Here is an 18,156-nt window from a genome sequence, read left to right as displayed (position 1 = left end):
ATTTCAGACCCCAAGATTGTAACAAAGAAATCTCACAGCTGAGCGCCTGAAAAATCAAAGGGCTAGAGAAGAAAACTTCAGCGCTTCCAAAATTCCGCTGCCCTCCGGGGGCTCCCCCTTGTGGGAGACGTGGAGCATGGCACGGCGGCGGTCAGGGCCTCCGTGGGAGGAGGGTCAGAGAGAAAGGGTGCATGCACGGCAGGGGTATGACCCAGAGGGCGTGGCGTCCGACTCCAGCCATGAATAACAGCCTCTGTGTGAGTTGCAGTGTCGAGGCCCTCCATAATTCATCAGGGAAGGACTTTGGGGACACAGAGGTCTCAGTGCCTGGAGGTCTCTGAGTCCAGGTGAATACAGCATGAATCACGAGCTTGCACAGCTCATGCTCTGTATGCAAAGTGGACCACTGACAACCATTTGCCTCTGCTTCATGTCCAATTCTGTCACTGGCACAAATGTATCATAGAGTCGGACACTGACACAGGGCTGTGCGAGGGAGACAGGCGTAGCCTCCGCCGTCTGAGTAAAGGGTGATCGTCCAGTCTCCTGGACTCCCGCCAGGGTGAGTACACAGACTTTTGGAGTCCTGGTGACATACTGCTCCCCACTTTTATAGAAACAGACCGTATGTCCAAATAGTATCTTTTCTCCAGAGAGATACCATCTTATTCATTCTCACCTACCCTGATGGGCAGGCGGGAAATCAAATACATTACTCTTTCTGCAAACAGAATCAGAGGCACATGCAACCAAGAAAAGAGGCCAATGCACTGAAAAAGAAAAACACATCTGGCGATAAGGGGCTGGGTTTCCTGACTTCCTCCTGCGCCATGTGTCTAGACTAGGCTCTGTCTCTGGAGAGAAGGGGAGATGGAGCTCGCTGGCCTTCCACGGCGCTGGGTGAGGAGCTGCACCACTGAGGAGTATTGGTTGACTCCCTAGCCATGAAGATAGCATGCTGGCTGGGACACAGCGAGAGAGACCCAGACTGAGGCTGCAGGAGAGAATCTGCTGTTATATCGAATGTTGGGAGACAACCAATGGTCCTCTCGGATGTTCTTTATTTACCAGAACAGGTAGTGGGGCCAGAAAAAAATTTGAAGAACGACAGCTGTGCTCTGACCGATGTTTGCCACATGGATTGTGAAATATTATCTCATTTCACTATTACATCGTTTTTGAGATGTTGGTTGTTCAGTGAGGTTAATTCCAATTTTATAGGTGAAGGAACTGAGGTCTGGGTCTTTACCATAAAATAAGTGGCAGAGATAGAAATCAAACCTAAATCTATTTAGCCGAGGGCTCTTCTTGCCACACCACACTGCCTTGGTGACTCTTTTGGCCATCCTGTGGAGGGAACTCTGGCGGGGGTCAATATAAAACACCTCCTATTAATGTTAACAAACCACATCTCATACCGGTTCCCACTGAGTGCTATGAAATTCCACTGTCTCCCTGATGCGGGTGGCAGCTCTGTACGGAACCATATGGGAAGACTGAGCTTGGAGATAAATCATTAAACTATTAAAAACCACAGCCTTTTCACGGACCTTTTCTCCATAAACAGCACAGACACTACTGGAAACAAACACCCTAGGCAAAAGGAGCTATGTGCTACTAAAATGATGATGATGATGATGATGATGATGATAATGAAGAAGAAGAAGAAGAAGAAGAAGAAGAAGAAGAGGAGGAGGAGGAGGAGGAGGAAGAGGAAAAAGAAGAAATAAGGACAAGTCAATACAAGCTACTGATCATGAACTTAATAAATATTCCTTAGATCTATATTGCGCTCTGGACTACATATGAAAAAAGCAAGCTGCCCTGAAGACAGCAACAAGGATTTGAGAATTCAAGGAAAGCTGAAGAAACAAAACAAGAATCCCCTTTCATGCACATGGATCTGAAACTGAGAACCTTCAGGATAAGACTGCTATGAAAGATGAAATGAAAGTCCAGAAATACTTCTCAAGGAGTACATATCAGGATCTGAAGCACGTGCAGGCTACTGTATTAGGGGGTGGAGGACAGGAAACCAATTGGTAGCAGGGAGACTCTTGTTCTCCTTTGGGCTGGTCAGAGTATCTCATTCTGCTCTGGACCCTACACTAGGCAAAATGGAGTGGACTGAACATAGAATGACCAAAGAAGAGAATGGAAATCATCTCATGGGGAATCTGGAGAACTGGAAATGTTTAGGCAAATAAAGATAAACTCCATATAGGAAATAAGTCCTACCTTCAAATATCCAGAGGGCTCTCAGGTAGGGAAGGAATGAGACTTGTTCTGCTGAGCTTAAAATGAAAAAGGATGGAACCAATGGGGAGAAACTCCAAAGAGACTGCTTTTTGACTCACAGGAAGAAAGACAGTCTGCTAGTTCAATCCCAAATTGGAAAGATCACTTCCTGTCTGGACAAGGTTAGAAGGCTCTGCCACCTGTAGTTCTTGGGTCAAGGAGAATGCCAAACTCAAAGAACTATTGGACTGAAATAACCCTTGGGGAGACCTCCAGCTCTGAGAACATTTGGGTCTATTAATAACCTCAGATCCAAAAGGGGAAAGAGGACAAATGAAACATATGACAGCCTCACACAGAGCATTTAACTCCTATTGGTAGATCTCATGGTCTAATATGTTCAATGATCATGGACATCCAAAGGGCGCTAGCTTCCTCTTCCTCTCTTACCCTCAAACAGAATGATTGATTTTTACTATCTTAGGTAATTCCAATATTTAAGCACCTTCTAAGTGGGCAAATGCCCTTTAGTATAATGGAAAACACAAATAAAAAAAAAAAGCCAAACTCTCATACTCCAATTAGTTCAAAGAGAATCTGAGGTTTTAAAAAAAATGTTGCCATCTTGTCAAACACCCTTATCCCTGGCGTCTGAATTTCTGCCATAGCTTCTCTGATTGAGTATTGTCTAATTTCTCTTTGAAGGCAGCCTCCCAAGTTAATTTCATCATAGACCACTTTCACAGAGAAAGAAGTAAAATATACACATATAAAACATATCATCAAGACATGGAAACAAAGGAAAAGAAAAATGGTACCTTTAATATGCACTATGTCAGAGTTTAAAGACAGAACCTAAAATTAACCAGGATTTTAAAAAGCCGGAATGATAGTAAATTTTCATAAACATCACCTGCAGTTTGAGTGGCCACTACTTACGACACATGGTACTAGTAAAAAAGTATAGGTGAAATTGTTGCCTGTTATGCTATCTTTTGCATATATAGGTAGGTATCGCAGTGCATGTAGGGAAGGTAAAAGAATGGGGGGGATAGACAAAAATGTTGAAGGCTGCTAATAAAGAAGAAAGAAATACTATGGAGCTCTGAGGGGTGCTGGGACGTGGTATGTGTTTGGGATTGCTTACATTATGTGAACTGGGGTAGATGTGTGAAAATGAGGGGGAAGCTGACAAGGGGGGAAGACAAGAGGAGGGAGCATGAAAGAACTGACCACTGGACAGGCCTTTAGTAAAGATGATAATGTAGGTAAGTGTGGTACTGGCACCCTCCCACAAGCACGTCAAAATTACAAATAAACTACAGAACAACCATCATTAAGAACTACCTGAAATCTAGCTGAACAGAAGCCCCATGACTAAAGATGTACTGAAGAAGCCACCTCAAGACAGGCAGGTGGTGTGGAGATGCAAAACAGGCTGGTCCCACACCCACATGTGGTGGATAAAAAGTAGGAGGGATATCTCAGCTGTGCAGCTCCTCCCTCCTGAGGGGCCAGGGGTCTCAACCCCACACCAGGCCCCCAAACTCAGAGCTCCCGTGTCAGGAAGAGAAGTCCCCATAACTTCTGGCTGTGAAAACCAGCAGGATTGTGACTCAGTGAGACAGAGGGCTGCTGGAGTCCCAGGAGTTCCTCTTAAATGACCTGCACATGGACTTACCTGATGATGGACTCACTCGCTCTGAGCTACAGTGCTGGGCAGCAGCTTCAAGATGTGAGGGAGATATGGAGAGGAACTGAATTGTCTGGCTTTGAGACAAGGGCTGGAGGGGCAGCTCTCTCCCAGACAGAAGTGCTGGCAGAGGCCAGTGTTCCTTTGCTGAGCTCTCCCCCTGCAGGTATAGGCCAGTGCCATACCTGTGTCTCCATCACCCTGCCTCACCCTGTTCCTTCCACCCTGAAATATTCAAAGTGATGAAAAGCAAGGATCTACAACCAAGACTACTCTACCCAGCAAAGCTGTCATTTAGAATCGAAGGACAGATAAAGAGCTTCCCAGACAAGACAAAACGAAAGGAGTTCATCACCACCAAACCAGTATCTCATGAAATGTTAAAGGAACATGAAGAAGAAGGAGGAGGAGGAGGAAGAGGAGGAGGAGGAGGAAGAGGAAGAGGAGGAGGAGGAGGAGGAGGAGAAAAGAGGAGGAGGAGGAGGGGAAAGGAGGAGGAGGAGGAGGAGAAGAAGAAGAAGAAACAGATAAAAATATAGAAAATAAAATTGTAATAAATACATGTCTATCAACAATTACTTTAAATATAAATGGATTACAAGCTCTGGTGAAAAGACATGGGCTGTTGCATGGAAAACAAAGCAAGACCCTTACGAGTGCTCTCTATAGGGGACTCACTTTAGATCAAAAGACACACATAGACTAAAAGCAAAGGGGTGGAAAAAATATTTCTTGAAAATAAAAACAAAACAAAATCCAAAATTGGGGTAGCAAAATAGACTTTAAAACACATGCTATAATAAGTGACAAAGAAGGGCCCGACAATTCCACTTCTGGGTATTCATCAGAAGAAACCAAAATGTTAAATTTAAAAGACATATGCATCCACATGTTCACTGCAGCATTATTTACACCAGCCAAGATATGGAAGCAGCTCAAGTGCCCATCAATAGGTGAATGGATGAAGAAATGACGTATATATATTGATACAATGGAATATGATTCAGCCATAAAAAAGAATATAATCTTGCCATCTGCAACAACGTGGATGTACCTAGAACATATTGTGTTGAGTGAAATAAGTCAGACAGAGAAAGACAGATGCCAGACGATTCCACTTATATGTGGGATCTAAAAACCAAAATAAGCAGCAGAACGGAAACAGATTCATAGGAACAGAAAACATTTTGATGTTTGCTGGATGGGAGGGAGGATGGGTAGGATGGATGAAAAAAGGGAAGAGATTTAGAAGTACAAATTAGTGGTTACAGCGTAGTCATGAGGATGTAAAGTACAGCATGGGGGATATATTCAATAATATTGTAATAAGTATGCACGGTGTCAGGTGGGTATTAGTTTTATCGGGGTGTTGATTTTGTGAATTATGTATATGTCTAACCACTGGGTTGTATACCTGAAACTAATATAATATTGTACTTCGATTGTAACTGAAAAATAGAAGAAATAATTTAAAAACACATTCACAATAGTTTTCTGAATTGCAGAACTGAAATTCAGAAGATTATTTAAGTGATGTGATTTCTATTATGTAATTTCTATTTAATTAACTGCATCCACTTTATTGTACACACTCATTTTTAATCATACCCAACTGGAAAAAAAGTCTTTCCTTATAACGTTTGAATATTGTTATAACCATATTCAATGCAACTCTTACTGAACAAACAATAAAAACAAACCAAAAACCTCTATATAATTTCTACTAATAAAAGTAATATGTATTTTTCTGATTTCTTGGATCACAACAAAAAAAGAATTGATCTCTGATTGAGTAAAGGGCACAGAGGGCTCAAATAGAAGAAGGAAAAACACAGAGGTTAAAGATAGAGGAAAAGGGAGAAATATGGAATCAGTAAGGAGACTTCCAAGGTGGAGAGAAGGGAGGAGAGAGCCCACAGTGTGGTCCAAGATACCTGGGATGTTTCAAAGGCCATCGCGGGGTTTCAAGAGATGGTGAGAAGTGGGGATAAATGGAAACTCTGAAGAGGAAAAAAGAGGCAAGAATGTAGGAGATTTGAGTGGAACAAAGCAGGAAGACTCATCACAAGACTTAGTTTCTCCATTTCTGTGAAGACTCATTTCTCATGGGAGAAGAATCAAGAGAACCTTTTTGGTTACAAAAAAATGAAAATCATTAGAAAAATCTGAATCCACCCATACATCCTATCCTCTCAGATATCTTATAGAAATAGACATCAAAGTGTTAGTGAAAAAAATTATGAATCGGAATTACTATCAGTCAATCAACAATCATTTGTTTAGTAACTACTATAAACCAAGGACTATGGGAAGCAATAGGTACGTAGTTGGGACCACTGGGCCTTTCCTCATGGAGATCACAAATAATATGGGGGGTGGGGGGGAGGAAGACAGCCAAGTGCAAAAACTATTGCAAAGAAGTACAGGGTGCTGCAGAGTCAAATAACAGATATACAGAATAGCGTTTTTACTTTTTACCTTTAGAAGAGAAAGAGATGTGAGAAGCCATAGAAAATCAGGAGTAGTCAGTCCATAGGAAGTTTCCTCCTGGCCTGAGAGTGTCAGTGTAACCCCTGTCAACTGTCTCGTGCCCAGAGGAAGGTGGCGGATACTGAGACCAGCAGAGGACCTCTGGGGCCATCAGTGGGCAACCAGACTGGGCAAGGTGACTGGCTTCACTGCTCAGGGACGTAAGGAGGCTGACGACGGAAGGAGAAAGCCTTCTAGCTAAGTTCTTCCCCTCTGTACCCCACTGATCCTGTCTTTAATGACCACGTCAGTTCACGTGGCCTCCATCCATGCCTAAGTGAGAGACTAGTTCCTAAGGAGCTCCTCTAATCTCCCGAATTTTCTGTCCACCTTGCTTTTCTCCTTGGGTTCTCAGATGAGCCCAGGGCCTCTCATCTGCAAGAAACACTTGTTTTAGGAAACGATTTGGCATTTAACTTGGCACAGGTAGAGCCTGCTGAATTCTTTTAAGCCAGGCCAGGGACAAGCCCTAAATCTGCCAAGCCAAGTGGTGTCTCCTCTTCAGAGGAGAAGGGGGCCCGCTTCAGGCAGTCTCTGAACGCAAAAAGAGCACAGTCCATGTTTCCGAAAAATCTGAACTCATTCTCACAGGCCAAGATGACCCACATGTGTCCAGAGGTACCAAGAGCAGTCCTTCAGTACGGAACTTTCTTACTCAGACAGAAACTAAAGCGTTCCAAGGTCAAAACTGCCATTTTTAACTTAGAAGACAAAGAAATCAGGGCACGACTCATTCGCAGGTGGTTGAACCAATTTTTTTTCAATGCCTTTATTGAAAAGCTTGGCACGGTGAGCATGAGGGTTGGTGGGTGCTACTAATCCTCCTAGAAGTGGGTTCATTCGAGAGCCTGCAGCACCCCTTGGGCCAGAAGCTCTCCAGCAGTTTGCAGCTCGCATGGGGTGCTGGCCAGCAGAAGGAACTGCAAGCCCATGCTTTGCAGGAAAATCCACGGACTGAAGTTTGCCTGGTTTTTAACTACACAGTTATTTAGTTTTCCTATACCAACTAATGAGAGGAGATATTGGCATTTCCAATCACGAAGAGAAAGAATATTGTAGGCTACAAGCAGCTTTCAATGTGCAAAACCAAATGGTGTTGTAAAAAGAGTAAAATTTCCTGTCTTTTATTAAGAATACAGTTGGATCCTTAAGAGCTGCTCATCTTCAGGGGATTTCATAGGTCCCTGGACAGAGATCAGCCTGAATCGTAGAGAGAGAGAAGCTCTGCGCCTCTTTTAAAACTAACTAACTAACTAGCAAGAGCCTAGTCGTCTGGGTTTTGCTTATTGAAAGAATATTCTTTCTTGTCCTGGAGTCAGCATAAAAGAATGTGGTGGGAACAACCAAAGTGTCCTTCAGCAGAGGATTGGATAATGAAGATGTGGTCCATATGTACAATGGAATACTACTCAGCAGTCAGAAAAGATGACATAGAGCCATTTATGACCACACAGATGCATCTTGAGGATATCATACTAAAGGCTTATAGTAAGTTAGACAGAAAGGGTCTAGAACCACATGATATCACTCATGCAGAATGTAAAACTGAAAGTAACAAATGAACAAACAATACTAAGTGAAATAAGTCAGATGGGAAAAGTCTAGAATTATATGATTTTGTTCTTGTAAAATATAAAACTTCAAGCAACAAATGGACAGACAAGACAAACAAACAAACAAACAAAACCTTATAGACACAGACCACAGTATGGTGGTTCCCAGAGAGAAAGGGGGCTGGGGGAGGTAGGAGAGGGTCAAGGCGGTCAAACATGTGGTGATGGAGGAGACAACATAATATACAGATAGTGTATTATAGAATTGCATACTTGAGACCTATATAATTTTATTAACCATTGTCACTCCAATCAATTTAATAAAATTTAAAATAAAATACAGACTGGTGAAAAAATGTGCTGCCAGGTTATCCCCCCGCCCCCCGCCAGAGGTCCACAGTGGGATACCATGGAGACAAGTCCTGCGTTCCTATACCGTCATCTTTAATCTTGGAGGCCAGTAAGGTGCCATCCTCACCTCCTTTCCCAATGCCTACTGTCTTCAGGTGGCATGACAGCAAAGAACACAGAATTTAATTGCAAGCCATCTCCCACATCATTGTTAAAGCCAAGGACATGTGGTATCGGAGCCCCGACTTCTGAGTAGGAACTAGTGACAAGCAAGGTGAGAACAGGAAGTAATTTAAACACTCAAAGCCATCTGGTGCTGTTGGTTCAGCAGGATGTGTCATGGCCCTTTCTGTCCATCGTTTTCCTCTCAACTCTTTCTCAAAATTTCCCCAGTTCTGTGGGCAGAGAACCCCACTAACTAAAAGCAACCTGATTAGCAGATATCACCAGTAAGAGTGAGAGCTAAGCAGTGACAAACAAATCCATCCAAGGGCATCACCTGCCTATGTCTACCATCCAATTTCTGATTTTGACTCACCCTATGTCAAGGCTACGTTCTACCCATAATGGGGGTAAGTTTACACAGCCCCGGACCATTGTGGCTCCCTCTTTGCTTCTCAGCAAGAAAGTGCAGAAAGTTCGGTTTCTCCCACTGGCTATTGGACCAATGCCCAATTTGACAGTGACTCTATCACAGTTAATTCGTCCCACACCCATCCCCTCTTTCATAGCTGCTTAGTTGCCCAGCTCTGCCCATTCTTTCTGCATTGTATTTCTTGAATTGGTCCTTTTCTTTTATTCCTGCTGCAGTTATTCTTGCTGAAGTTGTTGGGTTTTTTTCTTTGCCGGACTTCTGCTATATCTTCCCATTGGGTTTTCCCATACTAATGTCTACCCAACATAAGCCATTCCACATGTGACTTTTAGATTAGTCTTCTGATGCATGTGTCTGATCAGGTCACTCTTCCATTCAAAACCTTTTGGTGATACTCTGTTGCCTACTATTCACAGTTCAGAATCACACAGTAATTCTGCATTGCCTACCAACCAACGTCCAACAAATAAATGGACAGCTTGATTCACAACAATTAAATTGTCCAATGATTCACATGTGCAACCCTTTGAATAAAGGACTGCGACTCAGAAAGTTGCTGAATCTTCAGTAGCCCACGTGCCAGAGGTAAATTTCACTTTTCTTATCCAAATAGCTTTTGCTCCTATGCACCGTCCTTGTCACAATCAAAAAGTCCTGTCCTCTGTCTACTCTGAATTATTCCTCATGCTCTTGAATTCTGCTGTCTTTAACTATTGTTTGAAATGCGAGTTCCAGTCTCATAAATTGAGACTAGTGTAGTAAAAAAAAAAAAAAAGGAAACAAGTGACTCCCAAGAAAAACACAGCAAATGACAGCATATTTAGTGGAGAAGGGCTGGAACTGGAAAGTAAGCTAATGGATGTTTATGACTCGTTTCTTAAACACTCTACATCTCAAGACCTCCATCATCTACTGACTATTATCTTGATTGTGATGGGTATTTCTCTGCTACACTTGTGCTCCAATTACTCAAAACATAGCATTTTTTATATATGTCACCACAATGACACTGTAATATCAATCCATGATGACAGCAATGATTTAAATGAGGATATAGGAATGACACATAGAGATTGTAGAAAGTAAATTGAAGAATAATGCATAGAAAAACCAGTTGCTTCACCCATATTTACAACGTTAGAAAAACTAGTTGCTTCACCTATGTTTACAACGTTGCTGTTTCTGGGGCAGAAAGCAACACTGGCCAGGAGTGGACAGAACTATTCCTGGTGAGAAGCAGGCACGATGCATCCTGCACAAGTCTGAGGATTTCCTTCTGGAATTTCCTGTCATGTGTGGAACCTGGACATAAAGGGATCTCCCTCTACACAAAGTCTAGGATAATCAGTCCCCTATTCCTAGAACTAGTATAGACTATGAAAATAATAGCCTAGAAAGGTGAAGAGAGAACTTTTTAAAAATAATTTTATTGGGGTGAAAATATAAAATAAAAGAAAAAGAGAAAAGAAAGAAAAACAAATACAAATTCTGGAAGACAACTTATAATTTTGCTTGATTATTTCACCACACTGCACAGTTAGGAAGTTCTTTTTTGATCTAACCTGCATTTCTACTGCTGTTTTGGTTTGTTTTACTATACATTGCTCATAGCCATTTTCCAGAGAAATACTAACAGCCCTTCTCAGTGGGTATTGGGCTTATCTAATGGAGCTGTTCTAAAAACCATAGTTAGGGCCCTAGCCAGTTGGTTCAGTGACAGAGTGTCAGCCCAGTGGGTGGATGTGCTGGGTTCAATTCTCAGTCAGGGCACAGAGGAGAAGTGACCATCTGCTTCTCGACCCCTCCCCTTCTCGCTTCTCTCTCTCTCTCTCTCTCTCTCTCTTTCCCTCTTGCAGCTATGGCTCAATTGGAGTGAGTTGTCCCCAGGGGCTGAGGATGTCTCCAGGGCCTTTGCCTCAGGTGCTAAGAAGAGTTCGGTTGCTGAGCAATGGAGCAATGTCCCAGATGGGCAGAGCATCGTCCCCCTAGTGGGCTTGCTGGGTGGATTCCAGTAGGGGCGCATGTGGAGTCTGTCTCTGCCTCCCCTTCTCTCACTGAATAATAAATAATAACAACAAAAATAAAAGCCATGGTTAACAATTTCTGCCTCTCAAAGGGCCATTGAGCTTCGCCTCGTAAGAGAGCTGTGGATTGCATCTCTGGAGCTAGACAGCCCTGTATGAACTTGAACGCTACCATCAGCACCACTTCTACCTACCAAGAAAAATATAAAAGCAAGATTCATGCACACACATCAACCTGACCAGGGAGAGATGCAGAGTCGGACATCTGGAATGAACTCTATTTCCTTATTTACAGCAGGTACGAGGCCAGGGCATGCAGTCAGTGACAGAGAGGGACCGCTGACACCAGAGATGAATCCTGTGCTCTAACCTTCACATGCTTTTTTTGTCATAAAATCATTTTCATTCCCGGGGATGAGGATTGGACTTTTTAGCAAAATTGTCACTATGTAGTTGTATCCCAAGTTTTTCCTTATACATCCATCATTTCTTCAATCTTATGAGATAAAATGTTACTCTTTGATTTAAAAAACACACACACAAAGGGTGACAGTGTAGACAAGATGGGACTTCTGAAGGCCCCAAGGCTCTCTGCAATCTGCCAGAACCAGGTTGTGCCTCCCTTTGGGTCACCCCAGAGCATGAAGAGTTCTCAGGCAGCAAAGTGTGAAGTGGCCTTCGGGCTCTGTGTCTGGTGAGAGAAGAAGTCTTGAAGGCAAGAAGCACAGACCCAGCCAGTCTGCATTCAGATGCCCAGGGGCAGATTGCTTAAAGGCTCCTCTCTGTTTCCTCACCTACAATACCAGGATAACAAAGTGATGTATTTCACTGGACTGTTAAGAAGGCTGAACTAAATAAAAGGCTCTGCAAATGCAAGGCAGAGGAGAAGTGACCATTTCATGGTGCCTCTTGGTATTACCATATTTCCCCATGTATAAGAAGCTCACATGTATAAGATGCCCCTTAATTTGGGGGCCTGAAATTTGAAAAAAAAAAAGTGTATTGCATAAAGTTATTGAATTCAAGTTTTATTCATCATAAAATTCATACAACTCCTCATCACTGTCAAAACTCCCATCTGTTAGCTTGTCCTCATCTGTGTCTGATGACGAATCACTATCTTCAACAATGAGCACAAAAATAAGCCCGAAAAAAAAAAAAAAAACAGGAAATGCAAGTTAAAAAAACTACAATCACTGTATAAGATGCACCCAGTTTTTAGACACCAAATTTTTTGAAAAAAGTGTGTCTTATACATGGGGAAATACGGTAACATGAACACAGGCACTTCTGAGGCAAAGCCTCAAAGAAAGAGTGGGGAAGAGAGCTCAATGAAAGTCGTGGAGGTACTGCCCTCCCCGTGGCCCTCCCGATGGCCCAGTGGGGCAGGGGCGCAGTGCATGCTCCCACTCAGCCAGGTCCCAGTGATGGAGTGAGGCGAGAGCACAATAAGACCTGCTTCCCTGGCGCTGGGGAAAGAGGAGACACCTCTGTCCAGCTTTCCGATCGGGGCTCTTCCTGGCCAGCCCCTGGGGCACACACAAAGGCCCACTCAGGATGGCTGGATTCTGAAAGCAAGCAGATGAGCCAAGGGGCCTGGGAAGAGGTTGAAGAAGCAGCACAGTGCCTGGCACCAGCCCCTTGGGGGCCAACCTCAGGCGAGAGGGGGTAGAGGGCTCAGGTCTACAGCAACAGCATCACTCTTTGTGTCTCCTCAAGTTCCTTTCTCTGATGGTGGTCCAGGGCGTGGACGACACCAGCTGCCATGGCTGGGATTGAATGGCCTTCCTGGAGGAAGCTGGGATGCCCCCTACCCCACTCACATGATGCTAACCCAATAAGCAGGATATCCAGAGAAACAGTCATCAGGAAGTAGCCTGCCATGACAAAAGCATTTCTTCCTCAGAAAAATGCCTCTCAGAGGTCTCCCCTCTGGGGAGGTACTAGGTCCAGCACTGAATGGGTACATAGTAGCCACCCACTATTGTCCAGGACCTAGGAAGCGGCTCCACGATCTTTACCATTGGTGTTCTCATCTGTACAATGGGGCCTGCTAAAATAATGTGTTGGGATTCAAAGAACAGCTGCTGTGAGAGTTTCTAGGTCGCAGCCTCTCTTCTCCGAGCCAGCAGGCAGGCCCAGCCCTAGCCTTCTTCTGTGCAGACCCCTGGATCACATGGAGAACACCTTACCCAGGGCCCCGTCGGAATGGCCCTATGGGCAGCCCCCCATCAGATCTGACGCAGCAAGGATGTGCCAGCTCTGCAGTTGGACAAGAGAAGCTGCTCAAAGAACCATGCCCCTTGGGTGCAGAGGAAAATAAGATTCCCTCCTTGGCCTCCCCATTCTCGAATCTACAAAAAGCTGTGCCAATACAGTGACAAGTCAAACACGGAACAGAAATCCGAGCCCCTCTTTGTCACCAGGATTATAAAACATTTCCTGTGGGACAATAACATTTCCCAGATAGCTCAGTTCAGAAGGACCGATGGAATTTTGTATAAGCTAAAGATATTGCTACAGCAAATCATCTAGCTGCCCACCTTTCCTGAAATGCACTGGCAGCATCCATTTATGTAAATTTCCTTCACACAATGGTAAAACTCAGTATGAACATCACCTCTTCCAGAAAGCCTTCCCTGACCACACACTGTAAACTAGTGCCCCTGCATCATGCTCCAACAACACTATGGGCACACCTCTGTCTTATCACTTAGACAATGGCATTGAAATTGTGTGTTTATTTGTCTTGGTCTTCTCTGTGGCCAGGCATTGTACTTTATTAATCTTTTTAACTCTAGCTCCTAGCACAGTGTTGGTACAATGTAGAGGTTTAATAAATGTTTATTGAACTGAATGGATGTGTATGTATCCCTAGAGTAATTGCTGGTATACTCCTCCCCCCCCCCCCATTTGTATTTTATAAGAGTAGCCTCTCACCTTTTGCTCTCAGGAAATTCTATCTCCTATCTAACCCAACTCTCTCCTGCATACATACATACCTAGTTACATTTTCTAACCTTAGGATACAACAGCTGGTTATTATCCTTCTTCTTCTCGGACTAACAGTAGCGATCTTTTCCCATCACTCATTTCTCTCTCCCAAGTCTGCTTTATTTGAAGAGTTTAAATTAGGAAAGAACAATCAGAATCTCAGACCTGACAGTTTTTATTTTTAACAACTAGAAAAGGACTTTCAAGGAGCATTCTGACCAGCGAGAATCTACATGTTTTTGTGAAGCGCCTACTACGTGCCAGATTGTGTGTGATGAAGAATAAACAAAGGCATAAATCCTTGCCACCAGGAGGCGATCTTTAAGCTACAAAACAAAGAATGGCAGCACTTAATTTAATTGAACAGAGCACTTCACTTTCTTTGTGGTTTTTCCGTTAGAATCACCAGGTTTGGTGAGAATGTAACAAAGTCCAGAGAGCTAAAAAACCAAACAAAACAAACATAGTTTCCAATCCCCAAGGAGCAACTTGAAAGAAAACTGAGTAGTCCGATGAGGGGACATGTTGGGGACACTTTGTAGAGCCCGTTCAAGGATAACCGCCATATGCATGTTGACATTGCTGTGAAAGAAACCATTTGCATTTTCTCTGCTGTGAAGAGCTGGCCCCCACTAACCACACATTCAGGAAGCTGGCAGGAGCTGCTAGTCACCAACCTCCGAGCTGGCAAGCTCCCTCTTTCTGGCCAAGCAGCTCAGGGTCTGCATGACTTGAGGCAAGTCATCTAGGGACATTTGGAATTCTGATCTAGTGAGCCAGGGGAGGCAGCGGAGATAAGAACAGGACAGAAATCTGGCAGCCTAAATACCATCTGCTTGGTCTGAGGTTTTGGCTCTGGCTCCTGCTGGGAATCTAGGGCCAGACACGGGAAAGCTGCTGCATTTGGAGATGGTAACAGCAGGTGGCGCAAGAGAGCAAAAACCAACCCTCGGAGGGGCCAGAAAGAAAGTGTTCTAGTTAATTCCACCCCCAAACAGAGGCGCTAGGACCAAGGAACGCAAAGGAGAGCGGGTGCTGGAAAAGACAGATTGCCTGGAAGAGGAGTAGAACCAGATATGGGCATTTCTCACCTAAAGAAAAGTCAAGATGAGTCCTCAGAGGTCTGAATAAAGTCACTGGACAGAGCGCAAAAGAGAAAAGCAACAGACAACATCAACGCCAGGGACAAGATAAACACTCCTACACTTGAAAGGCTGAAACCTCTCTGATCCTTAGACAGCGGTGGGTCAAGTAAAATTTCCCTCAGAGCCTCCCCTACCACCAACACCACACAACAAAAATTTATAACAGAAAACAAAACAAAAGAACCCCAACTAAACAAAAAACAGTCTGGTTGGTAAAGTTTTTGAAAGCAGAGTTTAAAAAGAAAAGAAATTGATATACACCCTAAAGCTACTAGAAAAGGCACCTTCTGAACCTCTCTCTGGGGTAGCTGACCTACAAATCGAACCATTCTGGGAAGAGGAGGGCAGGAACGTACCTCTCCCCAATATAGCCATGGCTCTTCAGTTTCTGTGCCCCAAAGGGCAGAAAGCTCTTATTTATTTCCACAGCACCGTGCGTTGAAGAGTTAAGCAGCTGAGGAACTTAAGCACAGCGATAAACCTATCACATAAGATGCAGGGCAACTCCTTCTAAAATCTGAGACGTGCGGGAGAGAATCTACCTTGTACAATTATAAGCTGTATAGGTTGGCGTGAGGACAAATCTTGGGGAATGTCAGGAACTGTACTTATTTTTCCATTTTGTTTATTTTCAGGTTTTTACCTCTCTCTCTGGGAACCAATCCCAACTACTTAAGGTCTGATATAGAAATCAATTCTTGGTATGTCCTGAAGTATGTATACAAATACGCAAAGTTTTGCATTGCTTGAAAAAAAATTGTTACAACATTTGATGCATTTGTTCCCAACCTTCTGCAAAGAGTGAGGTTTACTGCAAGGTTATCTACTCCATTAGGACAGTAGAGGAGTCTAGGAATCTGTCCTGGAACCCACTACTTGCAACTTGTGGGCCCATATCACTGACGTCTCTCTACAGAAAGCGCAAGAGCTAGATGATTCAGGCTCCAACAAAGGGTTCTGTGAGTACAGGGAGAAGAAGGATGAACTCTCTCCGGCTAGGACCGGAAAGGCTTTACGGAAGTAGACATTGGAGTTCTTTCACCTCTCTGTGTCTTTGGATATACTTTGTTCTGACTAGAATATCTTTCCTCAACTTACCACCTTCCTTTTTGGAGGGTAATTTTCGGTCTTCTTTAAGAACCAGTACCAAGTCATTAGAAGGTCTCTTTGACCAGCAACTTGCCCTTGTGCATTCTCAGAAAACCTGTGCAAGTTTCATTCCAAGAACATGGCTGAAAAGTGATGGTGGTGTCTCCATCCTTGTACTATAATATTTACTCTCCACGTTGCACACTCCTTTTTTTCCTGCTCCTTAATGTTTTCCCTCATCTCTCTCCCCCCCAACTCCCTCCTAAGCTGGGTTGCCAGATAAAAACAGAATGCCCAATTAAATTTGAACTTCAGGTAAACAGTAAAACATTTTTAATATAAGTATATCCCAAATATTGCATATGTTGCTGTATTTTCATTTTCTAAATAAGGTGACCTTACTCCTGAGACCTCTGAGCTCATGCCTTGTTGTCTACTTCCTGCTCAGGGGTGGGGGAAGGTCATTCAAAGCTACGAGAGCATTCTATCAGCACTGATCAGACTCCACAGTTCCCTCGGAAGAAAGGGTGACACCCCTAGCACTAATGTTCAGAATGTTAAAGAGTAAGGTCAATTTCAGGTTTATTTTGTGGGTTTTTTAACCTATATTGGGTTTATTTATTCAACAGATATGAAGTTTCAGTGTTTTAGTTCAATGTAAAAACACTTGATAATTTATTTTTATTTTACTTTATTTTTTATTGAATTGACTGGGGTGACACTGGTTCCCAATATCATACAGGTTTCAAGTGTACAACTCAACAAAACATCACCTGCACACTGCACTATGCATCCATCATCCAAGCACAGTCTCTTTCTGCCCCCCCCCAACACCTTGCCCACCTCCACCTACCCCCACCCCCTTTCCCCTGGCTATAGGAGGGTTATCACCTACTTTTGATTTCAGTGCGGTTGAATGAATTGTATAAGTTGTATGATGGCGACACTTTGAAATCTGTCAAATCCTTGCTTAATTTCAAAGGATGGCAGGGCAGAGGTAGTGACATTTACCTTTTCGGTTCCTGCTGACGCTCTGAATCCAGTCTCTCCTGGAAGAGGCAAGGGACATCCAGCTGGACAGGTGTGACCCTGAGGAAACACATTCAGTCCCATCAGCCAGGGCCCCCACTGTGAAATGTCTGAAGGTCGACTTGCTCTCTTTATTGCACAATGTAAGCAAATGAAACTTTACAAAAAAATGACAATGCAACATCTTGGGTTCCTCCAACAAATCCTGTCCACCAATATTATCATCCTTTCCACTTGCAATCAATCTCCCAGGGTGAAAACTTGCAACACACAGAAATTATAGCAGCGTGGCCCTACCTTTCTTATGTTGGCACACAGAGGAGATTATAACTGGGACACGCTGGGAAAAAATTAGGGAGGTTCTATTTGAGATTTAGTAATAAAATTGATTATATTTTGTTAATTAAATCTCTCAGTAAAATAAATCATTTTTCATTTTAAAATGTGAAAGTTAAAATCACACAGGCCTCCTATATTATTAAAATATATATATCAGATAGGAACAAATTAAATTAGAAAAATTTCATTGTTTAGCCCTGGGCTCAGTGGATAGAGTGTTGGCTGGGTGTGCGGACATCCTGGATTTGATTCCCAGCCAGGACACATATGAGATGCAACCATCTGTTTCTCTCCCTCTCTTTCACTCCCTTCTCTCTCTCTTCCCCTTTCGCAGCCAATGGCTCTATTGGTCCGAGCATCAGCTTAAGGTGCTGAGGATAGCTTGGTTGATCGAACATTGGCCCCAGAAGGAGGTTTCCAGGTCGATCTTAGTCAGGGTGTATGTGGGAGTCTGTCTCTCTATCTCCCCTCTCTCACTTAAAAAAAATTATTGTTTATACTACAGGCAAAGCAAAGAACAACGTGACTAGATAATGAGTGAACTAAGACTAGGATGTTTTAACAGGAAGGTTAGAGC

Source organism: Saccopteryx leptura, chromosome 2 (genome assembly GCF_036850995.1).
Source record: "Saccopteryx leptura isolate mSacLep1 chromosome 2, mSacLep1_pri_phased_curated, whole genome shotgun sequence".
Taxonomy (NCBI): Eukaryota; Metazoa; Chordata; class Mammalia; order Chiroptera; family Emballonuridae; genus Saccopteryx; species Saccopteryx leptura.
This window is presented reverse-complemented; position numbering follows the sequence as displayed.